General features: G+C 47.6%; 1 pseudogene across 1 annotated transcript in view; it reads left to right on the forward strand.

Moving 5' to 3' along the window:
- The window catches only part of LOC311177820 (tubulin alpha-1A chain-like), a 39,840-nt pseudogene extending 35,953 nt beyond the window's left edge, over positions 1-3,887 (forward strand). Inside the window, exon 3 of the transcript in view lies at positions 2,585-3,887. The product of the transcript in view is annotated as a tubulin alpha-1A chain-like (transcript). The remainder of the gene's footprint in view (positions 1-2,584) is intronic.
- The last annotated feature ends 3,074 nt before the right edge of the window (positions 3,888-6,961 follow it).

Here is a 6,961-nt window from a genome sequence, read left to right on the forward strand (position 1 = left end):
ATTCAGGCCCCCAGCACACAGATCTTCCGAAGGGTGCTGTGGGCCTCTGAAAGAGGCATCCAGCAGTCACCCTCAAAGAGGAAAAGTTCAGCTTTGCAAATAGCCAGGAGACTGAAACTGTTCCCGATTTTGCTGCTGTTATAGCCTGGCAGGGGAGGCGAAGACCTGAAGCCGGGCTCTTGCTGAGCGGTGAGTGTGGCCCTTTGTTTGTCGGTTCATCCAGCCACTGCATCGCTTGTGTGGTCCTGCACTGGCGCTTCTGGTAGATCGGGGAGCATCTCCTGCTGTGTGTCTTCTGTTGTCTCTGTGAGCTGGAACCTGGGCTACAGTCTGGCTGCTGCGTGCCCCAAGCCTCAGTAGCGGGAAGATGCCATCTTTGGAGTGTTTATGTTCAGGACTTCAAAAACACTGGACACTGCTTTGGGTGAGGTAAACAGTCATTTTTTGGCCTCAGTAACTGTTTTTCCCTGATTTGTTAAATAAATCCCATTATTGTTGTTCTCTGAACCTGAGTGCTCTTGCAATTGTGCGTGTGGGTGGAGCGCTCAGACAGTCACCAATAAACTATTTGGGCAGTGTCCTTGGCCAGTTTTAGTGCCCCTTGCTGCCCTGTATCATTTCTAACTCAAAAAATAAAAGAAAATACAAACAAATCTATGGAAATCATAATAATTTCCACTGTGAACCAACTCTTTTAAGTTTTATTTGAGTCTTAGAATAGTCAGGCAAAGATGCTTATTTATGTGACAACAGAGAAAAACATCAGGCAGGTAAGTCAAACAACATGTAAACTAGTCACTGAAACCAGGAACCCTCACTTCATGAAGCCTTGGCTTGGACACTACTGGATAAATCAAAACGGCTTTATTCAGACAATGCACTAAATGATCAGAGAACACGACCAGATGTAAAACACCCTCATTTCTTCAAAATTTCTTATCCAAAGATGTTTTCTGCCGTAAGACCAGGAACTCCTCTCTCAAGGCAAGGTACTGTGAGGCATGGCTTATGGAGCAGCTAAATGAAGACTAGGAATTTAAAATGCCTGAGAATGGAAAATTAATATATTGTCCTTCGCAGCAGTTACACCCTTGCACAAGGAAGAAAATCTAAAACGCTCCCATGGCACTGCAATCAGCAAGAGTCCAGTGAGGGAAGAGTTGTGCAAGCCAGATAGGACTTAGTAAGCTGAGGAATGAAAACAGCAATTCTGTGTAATTCCCTATCTGTAAACTATAGCAGTTTTGAAAGGCAATAATGAAATTAGAAGACTATTTCTAGATATTCTGATGGAGAATGATAATATTTACCTCAGTAAAGTCACCACCACAGGAATAAATCTAGATTCTGTTTTAATCATGTACAACCCTACAAAGTATAAGGTGCAATCCACTTTTTCAGCTGAGGAATAAGAGGTCCTTCTTGAAAACTAAAAGGAAAATCCCATCATCAGATGTCCAACGAAGCATTGAAAATGAACGTCTGGGGCCTCCCCGGTGGCACAGCGAGTTGAGCACAGCGCTGTGAAGCTTCCACAGCCTCTGCAGAGCCGGTTCCATTCCCGGCCAGCCAGGGAGCAACCCACATGGCGTAGCAGACCTCTCCTGCCTCACACGCTGCTCCCCTCAGCAGTGTCTTCGGTCCGTCTGCCTGTTCTGCTCCCTGCTCTGTCTCTGGTGAATTCTCTCACCCTCCTGCACCAGACTGTACCCCAATTCTTGTATAAATAAATCTTTAAAAAATAAAAATAAAAATAAAATAAAAATGAATGTCTGGCCTGTACTTCCAGAACTGAAGGCAGAACCAGGCCACTAATTGACCAAATGCATTTATTTTCCATGCAAAATGCTAGCTCCAGGCCAGATGCTCCCGCCCGCCACAGTGCGCCACACACCGCAGCTGCCCCCTCAAGTCCCAGGCTTCTCATCAACTCAGGGGTTCCCATCCTCGTCTTTGCCCTCTCTCTGCTTCCTCCAGCTCAAAGAGCACCCACAGGAAAGGCAAGAGTAAGTACACATACATTGTTTTGGGGGTGAAATTAAAGGCCTCTGTCAACACAGCCACACACCCTACACTCAAGTCGTCTATAAAAACCTGAGGGGAAACAAAGCATGGACAAAAGTCATGGGACTTGCATCCAATTAAAATCCCAAGACGAAATTCAAGATAAAATTTTAAATGTTAAAAACCCAAAAAGTTACACCCACCCACGGACTCGGTCCTTCGGGCTAGCTGTGTGCCAGGCACAGTCCCTGCTGGCCCGGCTAACTTTCTGGGTGGGAAAGGATGGAGACTCACAATGCGGGAGGAAAAACACTAATAATGGGGGTCAGGAAAAGCTTCCTGAAGGAAGTGACACGTAAGCTGACGCCCAAATCTTTAAGTAAGAGTTGACCAGGTGAAGACGAAGGAGCAACATTGCGGGAAGGCGGTTGGGTGGAGGAACCGGCTACCTAGAGAACTAATAAAATCCGATTCGTATTTTTGAAAGATCAAAAGAGAGGTTCTCTTACATCAACCCCCGAAGAGTCGCGCTGTATGAAGCAACAACCTCTCCTCTTCCTCCCCTCCATCTGCTTGGCAGCTGCAGAGCAGCACACACACACAAGCGGATCTCCATCCATGTAGGCCAGGCTGGTGTCCAGATCGGCAGCGCCTGCTGGGAGCTCTACTGCCTGGAACGTGGCCTCCAGCCCGATGGCCAGATGCCCAGTGACAAGACCACTGGGCAAGGAGATGACTCCTACAACACCTCCTTCAGTGAAGCGGGCGCTGGCAGTGTCTGCAGACCTGGAACCCACAGTCATTGATGACGTTCACACTGGCACCTACCGCCAACTCTTCCACCCCAAGCAGCTCATCACAGGCAAGGAAGATGCTGCCAAAACTATGCCCAAGGGCACTACGCCACTGGCATGAAAATCAGAGACCTCGTCTGGACCGAATTCGTAAGCTGGCTGACCAGTGCATGGGTCTTCAGAGCTTCTTGGTATTCCACAGCTTTGGCAGGGAAGTGGAGAAAGTGGTTCCTCCCTACTGACAGAACGTATCTGTCGGTTTCGGCAAAAATACAAGCTGGAGTTCTCCATTTACCAAGGGTCTCAGCTGTAGCTGAGCTACAACATCCCAAACTACACCTACACCCCCCTGGAGCATTCTCATTGTGCCTTCATGGTGGACAATGAGGTCATTAATGACACATGCTGTAGAAATCTCAACACCTATACTACACTGAGTGCCCAACCTATACTAACCTAAGTAGGCTGATAGGTCAAATAGCATCCTCCACCACTGCTTCCCTCAGATTGGATGGTGCCTTGAATGCCCATCTGACAGAATCCCAGACCAAGCTGCTGTATTACCCCACACCCACTTCCCTCTGGTCACACACACCCCTATTATCTCTGCTGAGGAGCCCACCAGGGACAGCTTCCTGTCACAGAAGATCAACAGGCGTGCTTTGAGTCAGCCACCCAGATGGTGAAATGTGACCCTCGCCAAGCTACCTGTTGTACCCTGGTGACATGGTTCCCAAAGACGTCAATGCTGCCACTGCCACCACCAAGCATCCACTTTTGGACCAGTGCACTACTGGCTCCAACCTTGGCATCACTTACCGGCCTCCCGCTGTGGTGGTTGGGGGAGTCCTGGCCAAAGTACAGTGAGCTGTGTGCATGCTGAGCTAACCACAGCCATTGCTGAGGCCTGGGTTGGCACAGACCACAACTTTGACCTCATGGATGCCAAGTGCGCCTATGCTCACTGGTGTATGGGTGAGGGTGTGGAGGAAGGAGTTTTCTGAGGGTAACTTTGAGAAGGATTATGCAGAGGCTAGTGCGGATTCTGGTGAAGGAGTGGGTGGTGAGAAAGAAGTAGAGGACTACTAAAGTTAAAATGCCACAAAGGTGCTGCTTTTACAGGGAAGCTTATTCTGTTTTAAACATTGAGAAGTCGTGGTCTGACCTCGGTTAACTTGTATGTAGCAGTATATACCCTCATATACGATCACCTCTACTTTGACACATGACACTTTGTTAAAGTCCCCAGCTGACCAATTCTGCACCGAGTTTGAATAAAGTATCCTCTGTCTTACATGAGTAAAAAGAAAAAGACTCCAAAAAAAATAGCAGAGGAGCAATAGGTATGTAAGAAAAGATGCTCAATATCATCAGTCATTAGGGAAAGGAAAATCAAAATTAGAAAAAGATGTCACTTCACACCTACAGAGGATTTGGACAAACTAGAACCTTTATGTTGCTGGTGGGATTGTACATGATATAGGCACTTGGGACAAACATTTGGCAGTTCTTCAAAATATTAAACACAAAAGAACCGTATGATCCAATAATTTCATTTCTAGATATATACCCAAAAGAAAATACATCCACACAAAAAATTTTAGGTCAATGTTCACAGTAGCAGGGCCTCCCTGGTGGCGCAAGGGGTTAAGACGCAACCTATGAAGCTGTCCGCAGCCTCTGCAGCACGAGTTCCATCCCCGGCCAGCTAGGGAGCAACCCACATGGCGCGGCAGACCTCTCCTGTCTTGCCCGCTGCTCCCCTCAGCAGTGTATTTCAGTCAGTCTGCCTGTTCTGTTCCCCGCTCTGTCTCTGGTGAATCCACTCACCCCCTACACCTCTGAACTGCGCCCCAGCTCTTGTATGCATAAATAAATAAACCTTAAAAAAAAAAAAAAGTTCACAGTAGCATTAGTACAACAGCTCCAAAGCGGAAACAATCCAAATGTCTACCAACTAAAGGATGGGGAAATAAAACGTGGTAAAGCCGCACAATGGGCCACTGCTTGGCATGAAAGGGCAGGAAGCACCGATGTTACGCCACAACATGGACAGCCTCCGAAGACATCGTGCTAAGTCAAAGGTGCCAGTCACAAAAGATCACGATTCCACTTAGGCAAAACGTCCAGGACAGGCAAATGCAGGGAGTGCAGCTCAGGGGGAGAGCATCTGACTGCAGAGCAGGCAAGTCATCAGAAGCAGAGATGCCATCACAGCTGGGGGCAGGTGGGGAGGAAACGGGGAGCAGACTCACGCCTGCTCGCAGGGGAGGAGTTCTTCTGGGGGATTAAATGCTCTAAAGTCAACGGTAGCACTGACTGCACGACACTGTGAGCACACGAAAAATGCCTGAACTGTGCACCTGAAGCGGGTGGATGGCATGTCGTCGACGCCCATGAGGCTGCTGGGAACCAAAGAGCCAAAGAGCAACAGCAGTGAAGGAGGCGCTGGGAGGCCACACGACCAACCGGGCAGGCCGGGCAGCAAGAGACAGAGCCTGGACCCGGGGAAAGTGCCCAGGAAGAGCCAGGAAAAGACATGCAAGCTGGCTCTAGCCGGTGGGGAGGGAGAGGGAGTCCACTGTGGGGTTTCTGGCTTCGCCAACTGAGCAGCACGTACTGAGATGAAAAGACAGGTCTGGGTGGGGAGAGACTCACTGTATTTCCCACGTGTAATTATACTCAAAAGTCATGTAAGTGTTGGCACATTTGTGTGCTTCAAGAGGTTACAACTCTTCCCAAACTTGTGTTTATTCAATTTTTAATTATTTTTAATGGCCCGAATAAGGGAGGTGTTCACCTAAGAGAAGAGAAATGATGATCAGGTAAATTTGCTTTTGCCCTGTAAACCTTCCTACCCACAAAATCTGATTAATACTGTGAACCAGGATGTGGGATGGCGAGGGTCACAGACACAGAGCAGAGCAATCGTGTTTATCTCTGCAACAGTTCCTTAACATACCTTTCTTCAAACGCCTGAAAGACTGGCTGAGCGTAAAGAAACGAGTTTTTATTCCACATATGTCCAAGGCGCACTATGAAATCAACTGATGGGCTTTCTTCGTTCCTTTTTTCCTGGTGTTTAACTGTTCCAGTTATTCCCCCAACACATTTAACTAAGGAAACCGGCTCTCCTCACACCTATGTGCCCTCAATTCCCCAATTGCAAGTAATGGTCTTGCAATAATGCCTTTTAGAAAATAATACTTTTTTAAAAGAAAACGCATGGCTGCCCTCAGATTTCTTTCTCACTTTTTTTTTTTAAATGGAGGCATGTTTTTATTTATTTATTTGTTTGTTTGTTTTGTTTATACGTGCACTGGATACAGTCAGAAGCGCGGGAGGGGGAGAGAACTCACCAGAGCCAGAGCGGGGAGCAGAGCAGGCAGAAGGCCCGAAGGACACTGCTGAGGGGAGCAGCAGGCGGCAGGAGAGGTCTGCGCGCCATGTGGGACCCTCCTCCGGTGGCCGGGGAGCAGCCGGGGATCGAACCGGCGTTGCAGAGGCAGCGGGCAGCTTCACAACCCAGCGCTCAACCGCTGCGCCACCGGGGAGGCCCAGATTTTCTTTCTCACTTTTGACCCCTTGCCTGAGGAAGAGTCTGTGCAAGTTTTCTTCACCCTGGGTTTCTCGTGCTGTTAGAAAACAGCACCTTTTCCTTCATTTTGCCCCATCCAGCCTTTCCCATTCCAAATTCTTTAGTTCGTAGAAGAAAGTTCCCTGACTGTTACAGCCCACAAGAGCAGCAACTACAGGGGTGATCATTTTTACTTTTTTATATTCTAAGGAAAAGCGGAATCCTAACAAAGTGTTTGCTTTAACTAAATTACAGTCATTAATTTCTTTTAGTTCAACTTTTCCCCTCTACCAGCCCTTATATACCCCGTTAGCCCTTTCTCCCTCCAACTTCCTCTTAACCTCAGAAACCTCCCCTTATTCATGTCCACTAGTCGTTTTATCCCCCTAGTTTTTATAAGTATTTTGCATTGTCAATATTCTGCTACGTCCAATATCGGTCACTCTGATTTGCTTTACCACAAACCATTCCCTCGAGATGCTTCCATGCAGCTGTAAATGGCAACATTTCATCTTTCCTTATGGTTTAATATTATTCCACTGTGTGGAGACCACTTCTTGATCCAATCCTCTACCAGCAGGTATTT

The sequence above is a fragment of the Talpa europaea genome, assembly GCF_964194135.1.
Source record: "Talpa europaea genome assembly, chromosome: 9".
Taxonomy (NCBI): domain Eukaryota; kingdom Metazoa; phylum Chordata; class Mammalia; order Eulipotyphla; family Talpidae; genus Talpa; species Talpa europaea.